The sequence below is a fragment of the Pteropus alecto genome, unplaced genomic scaffold (assembly GCF_000325575.1).
Source record: "Pteropus alecto unplaced genomic scaffold, ASM32557v1 scaffold5, whole genome shotgun sequence".
Classification (NCBI taxonomy): domain Eukaryota; kingdom Metazoa; phylum Chordata; class Mammalia; order Chiroptera; family Pteropodidae; genus Pteropus; species Pteropus alecto.
Window position 1 is genome coordinate 2,963,560 of NW_006441953.1, and position 13,312 is coordinate 2,976,871.

The following is a 13,312-nucleotide window of genomic DNA, read 5'->3' on the forward strand; positions in this document are numbered from 1 at the left end:
CTCTTCTGGTAAACAAGTTGATGAGGATTTTGCCTGCATAGAGGCAGCATAGAATGATAATTTATGGTATAGTCTTAAGAATCAAGTGAATTGAGATTCAAATCCTATTCTGTCACTTATTTAACCTCACCTTCATTACCTTAAAAATAGAAATAAGAACATCCACTTCTTAGGGGTGAAGTTAAGAGCAATAGAAATAATGTAAATGAAATAATGTAATGTGCCCCACACATTATCAGAATTTATAAATGTTTGTTGAATGCAATTGGAAAGGTGAGTAATAAATACTTAAAAATATGAATTCCATACCTCAAGACTTCCATTTTTTCTTCTGTATGTTTAACTTAAAAAAAATATTAGAGATAATATGGATAATATCTACATGATTAACAATGATGAGAAAACCATAAGAAGAATATCATCAATATTTTCATCTCAAAACATCAAGAAACAAGTTTAAGATTCAGATACAGGTGAAGAAATCAAGTGTGGTTGAGGCTATGCCTTTCTGTTACCTCCAAAACTGAATTCATTCTGCATCATGAAAATCTTTATAATCTACATAATTATATGTAATATAATTGCAATAAAAATATATTTGAGGCTTTAAAATACACAGTTACATATGATTTCTAGAGTGCAACTTTTGGGGAATTTTAAACTCTCTTAATATGGTAACAAAAGTCAAGCTTTATTTCCCTGGTAAGATAGATAGTAACAATATATCTGAGAAAATCAAATTTCAGTTTTAATTGGGCTAATAAGGTTAATTGCCAAATTCTGGCAAATAAAATACAACCAATTAATTATATTTTTGCATTTCTATCAATAAAACACATTATTTAAATTGTTTTGCTTTTACTATTGGTCATTTTGTATTTCTCAAATGTATTTTCATTTATGCAAAATTTTCAAAGGCAACATTCATCAAAGAATATTACCTAAGCCATAAACATTTTAAACTTAAGAATAAATATTTCAAATTAAGGATAATTCATTAATTTGTTTATTTCTTTGTGTTTTTGTAATTAGGCAGAATTCAATCTTCAGTAGATATATTGAATTTATCTATATACTATTCATAATATTAACTTTAGTTGTAATTTACTTAAAGAAAATATTCCTAGTTTATTATGTATGACAGTTAATAGGTAAAAGTGAATGTTGCATATAAAAACTAATTATAAAAACAGTACCTTGGTTTAAGAAAATAAAGTGAGCCATAGAAGAATGTAAAAGGCATATGTTTGAAATTGAAAAGTATTTAACATTCACCTCTCATGTTTATGTTGTTGAAGATAACAGTAGTAACATTTATTGATTGCTAACTGTGACTAGGTAATTTATTGCATATATTATGTATATTTAATATCCAGAATAATCCAATCGATCAATTAACATTATCTCTATTTTGCAGAAAAGAAAACTGAGGCTTAAAGAAAGTAAGTAAATTGTTCAAAATGACCCAGATGGTAGGAGCTGGAATTCTAACCCAGTTCTGCTAGTCTTCAAAGTCCATATAGATAGAGATTTGGCTTTGAATATAACCATTTATGTAAGGAATTATGGAAGAGAAGAAAAATATATAACATAAATGCTTTTCAAAGAATCAGAAGTTGAATTTTGCCTTATGAATACAAAAGCATCTATGTGCTGTATAAAAGATAAATTAAACATGTAACGGCAATAATTGTAGTTGGGCATTTCTCTTTCCACTGCTGCTGGTTATAACTCACCATAGTATTTCTCATTGTATTGAATTGTTTTTTGGGTGTTTCCAGAGTTCAACTATAGCACTTATCAATAGATTTTGTTTCACTGAACTGAATGTTTCTCAAATTCTATTATAACCTTTTGCTTTTTTGCTTGCTCTGGAACTTCTGAATGCAATTTGGATATTTAGAGAGTTGATTTTTTTGAGACTAAAAACAGAAGTTGAGTGATATGAGCAGAGTTAGAGTCCTATACAGCTACTGCAGCACTGATAATTCAAAATAAACTGCAAATTTCTTATTGATTTTTTTAGCCTTGAAATCTAATGATAGAGGAATTATTTCCTGACAGGTAGAATATTATATGGAAACAGTTTATGTTATAGCTAACACTTTAGTAAAAGTAAAAATTTTGAAACTGCAAGCTGATATTTTTGTCATTTCTGATCTGATCTACTACTTATTCATTCAGCCAAACAGTTTTTTGAATGCCTACTGTGATATTTCAGATGGTAGAGACAACAACGATGAAAAATGGCCTTCACAGAGCTCGCAGTCTAGTGAAGCAGATAGATACTAATCAAATAATCTCACCAATAAATGTTATATTACAATATGATAAATGTTACAAAGGCAAGATATATGGTCATACAAATGCATTTACTGGGAAAATGTGTTTAGATTGTGAATCAGTCTTCCCTAATAATAGCCATTCTGGGTTGAAAGTTGGAAGGGTGACTAGGCAAGGTGGCAGAGGGGTGAGGGTTGCAAAGATTTCTAGGAGAACAAACAACATGTGGAAAACTCCTGTATTAATTGTGGGTTTTTTATGGGTTGAATTGTGTCTCCCTAAAAAAAGATATATTGAAGTCCTAACTCCCAATGTCATGGAATGTGAGCTTATTTGGAAATACAGATAATCAAGTTAAAATGAGGTCATTAGGGTGAGCCCTAATCGAATGACTGGTACAAAGAGAAATTTGAAAGCAGAGAGAAACACGTGAGGAATGCCATACAGACATGGAGGATTAAATGATGCATCTATAAACCAGGGAATGCCAAAGACTGCCAGCAAATAACCAGAAGCTTGGAAGAAGAAACAAGGATTTTCCTATAGGTTTCAGAGGCAGTGTGGCCATTGCTAACATCTTGATTTCAGACTTCTAGCTTCCAGAACTGTGAGACAGATTTCTGTTGTTTTAAGTCACCGTGGTAGTTTGTTACAGCAGCCCTAGGAAAGCAATATGATAGGTAAGTGGTGGGAGAAGCATTGTACATGTGAGCAATTAAAGATTCTATAACTGAAACAGAAAGTAAAGGGAAAGTGATTTGAGACAAAGTTGTAGTGCAGTTTTCAGATTTTTGGCTTATGAAAAGTAATTGAAGTGATTCAATCCAGGAAAGAAAATAATGAGATTTTAGTCTGGGGAACAGGCCTGGAAGAAGGAAAATGTGGAAGTATGGAAGTAAGTTACCTGGCTTTTGTTTTGGTTACCACTGGAGATTGAATTATAGTGATAGTTTGAGGAAAATAAAAAAACTATATATAGAAATATTGAGGAAAAAGAGAGTCGGTTGGCCAAAGATGTAGGTAGAATTGCCAGGCACTGCTGCAGGCAATTTTGGAATTGGTAATTAAGAATTCATTGTGGCATTAATATTTCCTTTTCTGAGATTCTCTCCAGCAGTAATCATTTGCTCAATAGCAGGCATGAAGAAAATTGATCCTAAGACTCACCCAGGTAAACATCCCCTGGACCTGGAGAAGAAATGATCAAATCTGAGATATAAACTCACTCAAATGATTGTCAGTATTTTATTTTCCCTTTAAAGATATATGTATCTTTGATGTGATTACATTTGCTTTTCTTAAATTTTTGCCCGAGCTTTTTAACTGCTATTCTTTCCTCACCAAACAAATTATCAAATATATTAGTCTCCTGAGTACGATAATTTCATAAGTAACAGTTAAGATTTGATCCTTTACTGTACAAATTAACCTATCACCTAAACAAGTTTTAAAGTCATGTCTTGTTATCTTTTATAGAGGCTGAAATTCTTAGAAACATCCATTGGAAATGCATATTTTTAATATTTTTACCAGTTTTCCTTTCCACTTTAATATTAGATTATTTTACCACTTACTTTTTTTTCTGATATAATGATGGGTATCTTTTCTCTGTATTTTGATGTCTTTAGCACAGTAGAATTTTTGATGTAAGTAAGCCTTTCTTATTTTGTACTTGTTTTTGCTATCTGGTGTAATTCTTTCTTTTGAAGCATGTTTATTAAGTTCAGTTTCTAGATCATTACATGCTTCTACAAGTTTTAAATTTTTAGACTGAAGACAGAATGAAGTTTTCAGATATTTACTTGATTAATTAACCATGCAAAGAATATTTGCCTGAAACGATATGGATTTTACTGTTTTCCAATTTGCTTATGGCCACAGCAGTCAGTGTTTTAGTCTGTAAACCCCAAATATAAAATGCTGTCTGGCTATTGTCTGTGCAAAATAAAGCTTAGTTGCAATAGTTGCTATTGGCCCATAAAATTTCAACTGCTGGCCTTTGGTGCTAAAGCATTTTCAATTTTGACAAATCACTAGAAATATAATCATTTTTTAAATTGTACTTTTTTAGGCAAAATTTATTGTGTGCTTTTTCATAAATGTTTTAAATGAACTTAATAATGAGTCCATTAATTAATTATAAATATTATCTCAGTGAATTTTGAAATGAATGAGCATTTATGAAAAGAAACCTACATTCAAATGCAGTACACATATAATAGGAATTTCTAAATAAACCCACATTTATATGCGTGTACACATATAATAGGAACTTGTTCAATTGCTCAATTTTTTTGATCTATGTAAATAAAATTTATACACTGGAATTTAAGGAAAATTATATTAAAAATAAAGTATCAGAATAGTGAAAGTATTTGACTTTCATTGTCTATGCATTCAATTTAAATTTAGCAATTAGGAAATGGAAACAAAAAAGGTAGAATAGCAATACTCCTATCAGACAAAATAGACTTTAAGGTAAAGACTGTAACAAGAGACAAAGATCCAGCAATCTCGTTTCTGGATATTTAGTTGAAGAATCCTAAAATACTAATTTGAAAAGACATATGCATCCCTATGTTTATTGCAGCATTCTTTTCTTTCCTTTTTTTTAAAAGTGTTATTTTCAATAACAAGATACCTAAGTGGGCTAAGTGTCCCTCAATAGATGAATGGATAAAGAATATGCAGTACATATATACAGTGGAATATTACTCAGCCATAAAAATGAAATCTTGACATTTAGAATAACATAATGAAACTAGATGTTATAATGCTAAATGAAATAAGTCAGACAGAGAAAGATGAATACCATATGATTTTACTTATTTGTGGAATCTAAAAACAAACAAGTAATGATAAAGTCATAGATACAGAGAACATTTTGATGGTTGCCTAATGGAAAATGGGTTGGGGGGATGGGTGAAAAAGGGGAAAGGATTAAGATGTGCAAATTGCCGGTTATAAAAACATTCATGAGTATGTAGAGTACAGCAGATGGAATATAATCAATAATATTATAGTAACTATGTTTTGTGTCAGTCAGATAGGTACTAGACTTACTGGGGTGATCTCTTTGTAAGTTATATAAATGTCTAATCACTATGTTATAGACCGGGAGCTAATATAATAATATATGTCAACTGTAATTGAAAAATAAAAATATATTTAAAGAGATATATTTAGCAATTAGATTTATCTATTCATTTATTTATTTATTGAATATTGACTTTATTTTCAACTGTTTTTTGACTGCCAACTATTTTCCAGGATTATGCTACATTCTTTGGCTATATTGATGAAAAAAATAGATATGGTTCCTATTCTTGTGGAGTTCAAAATCTAATGCAGAGAAAATATGTTATTAAAATAGTCAAAAAACATGTAAGAACTTATTACCTAAATGGCTGTTGGGACAACATTGCCTCTAAGATATTAAGTTAAACTTTCCTTGGAGCTTTAGTGTAATGGCCTGTGTGAGTTCAGCACCCTTTCCCATGATTTCTAAAAATTCCTACCTGACTTGTGTGGTGCACTCTGTTTCCATTCTTGAATCTGTATAAAATGTATTTATCTCACCCCGTGTGAATCTGGATGCAAAATTATACTGTCGTTTCCACAAGAAATCCAATTACAAAAAGCATTTCAGATTTCAAAATTTATTGTATTTGCAAGTTTAAGGGAGAGGAGAATGCACCACCATTCTTCATCCTGATGTTTTCAGTCTTGACTTTCTTCTCTTCTCACATTATAGTCTGCCATTTTTTAAAACTACATTACCATAGGTGATCCTGTCACAATCTCTTGAGATGTTTAGCCTGTTCCCCAGTTTTTCATTAGGCTAATCTGTCCAGCCCAATCATTTGAGAATTCTGCTGAATAAAATTGTCCACTGTGATGTTATGAAGACATGTACTAGTAATTATAAGCATGAAATAGAAAATTTGACCTAATCTGAGGAATAGGTTGAATTAATGGTAGAGATATTAGATGTGGCCTCCCCCAAGGAAACAGTATCAGATTAGAAGGATAAACGGGAATGAATTAGGAATGAAGATGGGATTAGAGGAGAAAGTGGAAGAGCAAGTCCTGATGTTGGAGAAAGCATGAAGTATTTGAAGCACCAAAGAAGGCCAGCTTTTCTACAACATGGAGGAGAGGGAAAAACAGAGATATCAGATGAGCTGGAAATTTGGTAGTAAGCATGACTTCACATATATAATATATTCAATATAAATTTAGATTTTTTTAACAATAAACGTAATAATTCCTAATACTTGTTAAATGTTTACTATATACCAGACATTATTCTAAGAGCTTCATATATAAATTATGTAATCTTAAATTCTAATTATTTATAGTAATTATAAAATGATTTATATAAAAATGCTACCTCATTGGTGAACATTGCATAAAACAGTTTTTCCTTAAAACTTCAGACACAGATTTAAGTGATTTTCTATATGACAATATAAAGTTTATTGTTAAAAATTAGTTTCTGCTACTTATGCTATCTTTGATTAATAACTTACAAATCAGAACATAATAGATTATCTTATTCTAAAGTTCTACAACTGGAAAACTTCTACACGTCCTTTAACTTCCACTCAGATTATAGAATGTTCGTTGTGGATTCTTTCTCTTCTCTTCGTCCAAAGCTAGTTTTTACCTTTTACATGCTCTAACAGCATTATGTTCTTACTTTGATTTTAGCTCATGAAGATACTGATTTATTTTTCTCTGTGTTTTGTAACACCTAACAAAGTGTGTAGAGTAGTCACCATGATTTTTAGATAGTGACTGCAAATAGTTGTTGAATATTTGGAGAGATGAATGAGTAAATAATTATTTACAAATGAGAACTTCAGCATGTATGCAATTTTTAAAGGAATAGTTTTCTTAACTTTGCTAAATAAAAATAATAAACATAATGTAGAGTATGATTATGAGATTAAATGACATTAAATAACACGACATATACAAGAACTTTAATAATGTCATCTTAAACTATGTTGAATAAAAAGAAATTAACACTTGAGACCAAAACAAACAAACAAACAAAACAAAACAGCTATGGGGTAAGCTTTAGACAAAAACAAACAAAAATATAACTTGGTTCTTAGGTACTCGTGATTGGTATGGAAAAAAAATTCATTCCAAAAATCCGATGTGAGGATTAAAAAAACTTTTTTTGATATAGTCCCTAGCTGTTTAATAGAAACCTATTCCACCAGGGTAGTATAGTATAGTTATTTCTCTAATTCTCTCCTTTTAAAATAATTTCCTTTGTGGAAAGTAATGAGATATTCTATGCAATTTCTATAAGCGCAACTAGTTCTTAGTGATTCAGTGATTAAATATAAACATTCAATGTTACACTTGGAATCTCTGTAAATTTGGGGAGTGCAGTAGGAATTAATTCCCTTCAACTTTGTCTAATGTAGACCTACACCATATCAAACTCTTTTTGAAGTAAACAGAGGCATGTGGTAGTTCCATTATATTATCCTTAAACTCACAGAGGTGTTGGTACCCATCAAGCAGTAAGATTTCCAAATCTTTGGGTATTTAAGTCCTTACGACGTAAATGTTCATTTAACTGTGCAAATGGAAGAAAACAAACAATAGATAATCTCTAAACTTGGAAAATAAAGATGGGAAATATAGGCTTTTTCATATCTGATTTTTCTTTTTACTTATATATTCATGATATCTTATTGACATATTTTTAATTTAAGTACAAATTATTCAATGATAAGAAAACAATTTAAAAATTGCCTCCAGTTATTCATTCATACAATGAATATGTATATATGCAGTCATTATCCTAGATATTATGAATATAGTAGTAAACAAAACAGTAATAAATCTTATGAAGAAAAATAAAACAGCAGATAAAATATGACGTGGCTGTTTTAGACAGTAATTAGTTCATATGTGAGATACACTGAGAAATGAAAAGGTAGCTATTCATTTCCTTGTAAGAGTTGCTTCTCTCTCTTTTTACAACACACCAGCAAAGGTAAGATAATGTTATTTTAATAGTCTTTCTTCTTTGTGAGCCATAACTTCCAAGTCTTTCTGAGCAACTATATGCCGACAAATTAGAAAACGTAAAATTGAAGAATTCATAAAAAGAATCAAACAACTGAAATGACTCAAGAATAAAAGAAAATCCAAATATATATAACAAGATATAAATTAATAATTAAAAATATTCCCACAAAAAAAATCAGGTCAAGATTGTTTTACTGAAAAATTTATCTAAACAATATTACTAATCCTTCACAAATTCTCGCAGTAGAAGAGGGAACACTTCTCATCTCATTATGTGAGTTTAGTATTACTATGATATCAAAGCCAAAGGGGGTCAAATGGTACAAATTTCTAATTATAAAATAAATAAGTCCTGGGGCTATAATGTACAACCTGATGACTATAGCTAATAAAACTATATTGCAGTTTTGAAAGTTGCTAAGAGAGTAGATCTTAACAGTTTTTGTCACAAGAAAAAAATTTTGTAACTGTGTATAGTGACAGATGTTAACTAGATATATTGTGGTGATCATTTTCCAGTATATACAAATATCAAATCATTATGTTGTAAACCTGAAACTAATATAATACTACATGTCATTATAACTCACTTTAAAAAAAGCCAAAGATACCATAAGGAAAGAAAATTACAGACAAATATCATTCACAAGTATAGATATAAAAATCCTAAACAAAATGTTATCAAACGAAAATTTCAGAAACATACCAAAAATATTACCCATCATGAAAAAGTGGGATTTATTTCAGAAATTCAAAGTTAATTTAAAAATCAATAAATGTTATATATCATAGTAACAGAATAAAGAACAAAGACCACATGATCATATCAACAGAGGCAGAAAAGCATTTGATAAAATTCAATATCTTTTCATAATAAAAACTCTCCATGCACTAGGAATAGAAAGAAATTTTCTCAACTTAATGAAGTGTATTTATAAAAAATCTACAATTAACCTCATAATTAATTGTTAAAGATCTAATTCTTCCCCCTAATTTCTGGAACAAGGCAAAGACACCCAATTTTATCACTCCCATTCAAAATTGTACTGAAGGTTCTAGACAGGGTAATCAATCAAGCAAAAAAAAAAATAAATAAAAGGTAAAAGCATCAGATTGAATAGGAAGAAGTAATACCCTTAATATTACCAGCAGATGAGATGACCTTCCATATTGAAAATTCTAGGGAACCCACAAAACCCAAAACCAATTAGAATTAATAAATAAGGTCATTAAGGTCACGGGATACAATTTCGATCAATTGCATTTGTATATGCTAGCTATTAACAATCTGAAAATGAACTTTAAAAAGTCCATCCAGTAGCACCAAAAAGAATAAACACTTAAATAAATTTAATAAAAAATGAGACTTGCACATTGAAAATTATAAAGCATTACTGAAAGAAATTAAAGATCTCAATAAATGGAGAGATGACCCATGTCTATGAGTTGGAAAACTCAATATCATTAAGCTGACAATACTTTTCAAATTGATTGAAAGAGTCAACACAATTCTTGTAAAAGTTCCTATTCTAATTCCAGAATTTAAAAACAAATCTTAAAAGTAATTCGGAAATACAATTATCCTAGAACAGTCAAAACAATTTTTAAAAATAAGAACAAAGATGAAGGACTTACACTCTACATTTCAAAACTTATTACCACACTACAGTGATCAAGATAGTATTATAATGAGCATAATATTGTAATAACTATGTATGGTATAGATGGGTACTAAACTCATCAGGATGATCACTTCTTAAGTTGTATAAATGTCAAATCACACTTTTTTACACCTGAAGCTAATATAATATTGTATGCCAACTGTAATTAAAAAACAAAAATTAAAAGATAGTGTAGTACTGGCATAAAAATAGACATACAGATCAATGAAACAGAAATATTAAGGGTCTGGAAATAAACACATTTATGTTTAATTGATTTTTGATAAAGGTGCCAAGGCAATTCAATGGGGGAAAACTGCAGTCTTTTCAACAAACAGCACTGTGCAATTGGATATCTACATGATCTATACGTCTATTTTTATTCCAGTACTATACTCCTTTTTATTTTTTATTTTGATTATAGATGACATCAATATTATAAATGAATTATACTGTTATCTTGTAACATACACAACAGCCATTTTCAAATGGATCTTATATAAATGTCAGGTCTAAAAGTATGAAACTATCAGAAAAAAACAAACGTAGAACTAAACTTTTACAACCTTGGGGGTAGCTAATGTTTTTTTAATGACTGACCACAAAAGCACAAACACTAAGGGAAAAAATGATATATAGTATTTCGTCAATATTTAAAATTTTACTCTTCAAATACCCAATGAAAAAAGTGAAGACAATCACAGGGAGAAAATACTTGCAAATATGTCTAATAAAGGACTTATGTCCAAAACATGCAAAGTCTTGCAGTTTAATAAGACATATAATCCAATTTGAAAACAAAACAATTGAAGTCTATACAGAAGACTACACACTGTATGATTTCATTTATATCAAATTTCAGAAAAGTTAAATCTATAGTGGGAGAAAATAGTGTACTGATTGTCTAGGGCTGGGCGTGGAAAAAGAGTGACTACAATTGAAAGTGAGATTTTTTTTGGGGGGGTGGTAATAGATATGTTTTAAAATTAGATTGTGTTGATGGTTACATAACTAAAAAATTCCTAAACTCATTGACTCATATACTTAAAATGAGTGGTATATAGTGGTATATAGATCATAACTCAGTAAGTATTTTAAAATTTTAACAGTAAGAAAACGAACAATCCAACTTAAAAAAAGACAAATAGCTTGGAGAACACTTCACCAAGGAAGAAATATTAATGACAAGCACAAGAAAATATTAATGACCAGCATAATAATCCACTAGTGAAATGTGAATTAAAACCACAATGAGATAGAATGACACACACATTAGAATAGCTAAAATAAAAACAAAAATACTGACAATATCAATTGCTGGTGAGGATCTAAAATGAGTGGAAGTCTCGCACACTGTTAATTGCTCAAAAATAAAAATGCCTGAAAAAGGTAAACAAATTTCGTACATCCATACAATGGAATACTCCAGCAATAAAAGAGAACAAACTTTTGATACACTCAACAACTTAGATAAATTTCAGAGATGTTATAGTGACTGAAAGTAGCCAGTCTCAAAGTTTACATATTGTATGATTGCATGATTATACTAATATGATATTTTTCCAAAATACCAGACTACAGTGGTAGAATATTTTAGGTCAGGGAGAGGGTGTGCCTACAAAGGTATAGTCTGAAGGAGTTTCTTTGTGGTGATAAAACCGTTTTGTATCCTGATTGTGGTGGCTGTCATATAAATCTATCCATGCATTAAAAATCCTAGATCTGTACATCAATTAAAATTAGCTTTACTGTATGTTAATTTAAAAATAAAGTGAAGTTATATAATTAGAATTTACATTTTCACAAATCACATAATGAAATTATATAGAAAATCTGAAAGACTTGATAAAATGACTCCTGGAACTAATAAGCCATTATAGCAAGGTTGCAGGACATAAGATTAATGTACAAAAGTCAATCACTTTCCTATATATCATAAAGAAACATGTGGAATTTGGAATTAACTAGGAAAACTCAATATTGTTGAAATGCCAGTTCTCAATTTGATATGTAGATTCAAGGCAATCCTACTCAAAATTTAGCAAGTTGTTTTGTGGATATCAACAAGCTGATTTTATAATGAAGAGGCAAAATTTATAACGAAGAGGCAAAAGATCCACAATAGCCAACACAGTATTGAAGAAAAACATTTTGAAGGACTGACACTACCCAACGACAAGATTTTCTATGAAGCTATAATAATAAAGACAGTAGTATTGGTGAAAGAATATACAAATAGATCAATGAAATAAAATAGAAAGCCCAGACATAGATCCATATAATAGAGTCAATTGATCTTCAATAAAGGAGCAAAAGCAGTACAATGGAGTAAAAATAGTATTTTCAACAAATGGTGGTAGACATCCACATGCAAAAAAAAAAAAAAAAAAACCCAAGAATCTACTTTTCACAAAAATATTAACTCAAATAGATTAAAAACCTAAATGTAAAAAACAAAACTATAAAACTTCTAGAATATAACGTATAAGAAAACCTACATGACCCTGGGTATGGTGATGCTTTTCTAGATATAACATCAAAGACACAATCCATGAAAAAAAAAATTGATAAGCTGGAATTAATTTTATCTAAAAACTTCTGCTTTGTAAAAGGCAGTATCAGGAGAATGAGAAGGCATGTCACAGACTGGGAAAAAATATTTGCAAAAGAACATGTCTGATAAAGGATCATATTCAAAATATAGAAAAACTCTTAAAACTCTAAATTAAGAAAACAAACAACTCAATTAAAAAGTGAGGCAATGACCTTAACGGCCACCTCACCACCTTAACAGCCACCTCACCAAAGAAAGTATACAAATGGCAAATAAGCATATAAAAAGACGCTCCACATGATGTATCATCAGGCAAATGAAAATTAAAACAACAAGGAGATACCACTACACACCTATTAGAATAGCTAAATCCACAGTACTGGCAACACCAAATGCTGGAGAGAAATGAGAAACAACAAGAACTCTCATGAATTCCTAGTGGAAATGAAAAATGATACAGACATTTTGGAAGACAATTTAACCACTTCTTACAAAAGTAAACATATTCATATCATATGATCCAGCAATTGTGCTCCATGGTATTTACCCAATGGCATTAAAAACTTATATTCCCTTTTTATTTCTTCATTACACTTTCATCTTTGCTGACAAGTTCCTCTTTTAATTAGCCATTCTGTCATTTGAGTTTATCACTGAAAGTCAATGAGGCAATGTGACTATGTGCTTTGCTGTCTGAGCATGAACAGATGATCAGTGACCAATCAGTAACAGATTTTGAAAAAGAGAATATGATTAA

At 30.1% G+C, this 13,312-nt stretch overlaps 1 protein-coding gene across 1 annotated transcript in view; it reads right to left on the minus strand.

Annotated features, from left to right (window-relative positions):
• Positions 1 to 13,312, minus strand: part of TACR3 (tachykinin receptor 3) — a 66,748-nt gene that overhangs the window by 41,025 nt on the left and 12,411 nt on the right. The gene's annotated exons all lie outside the window — the stretch shown is intronic.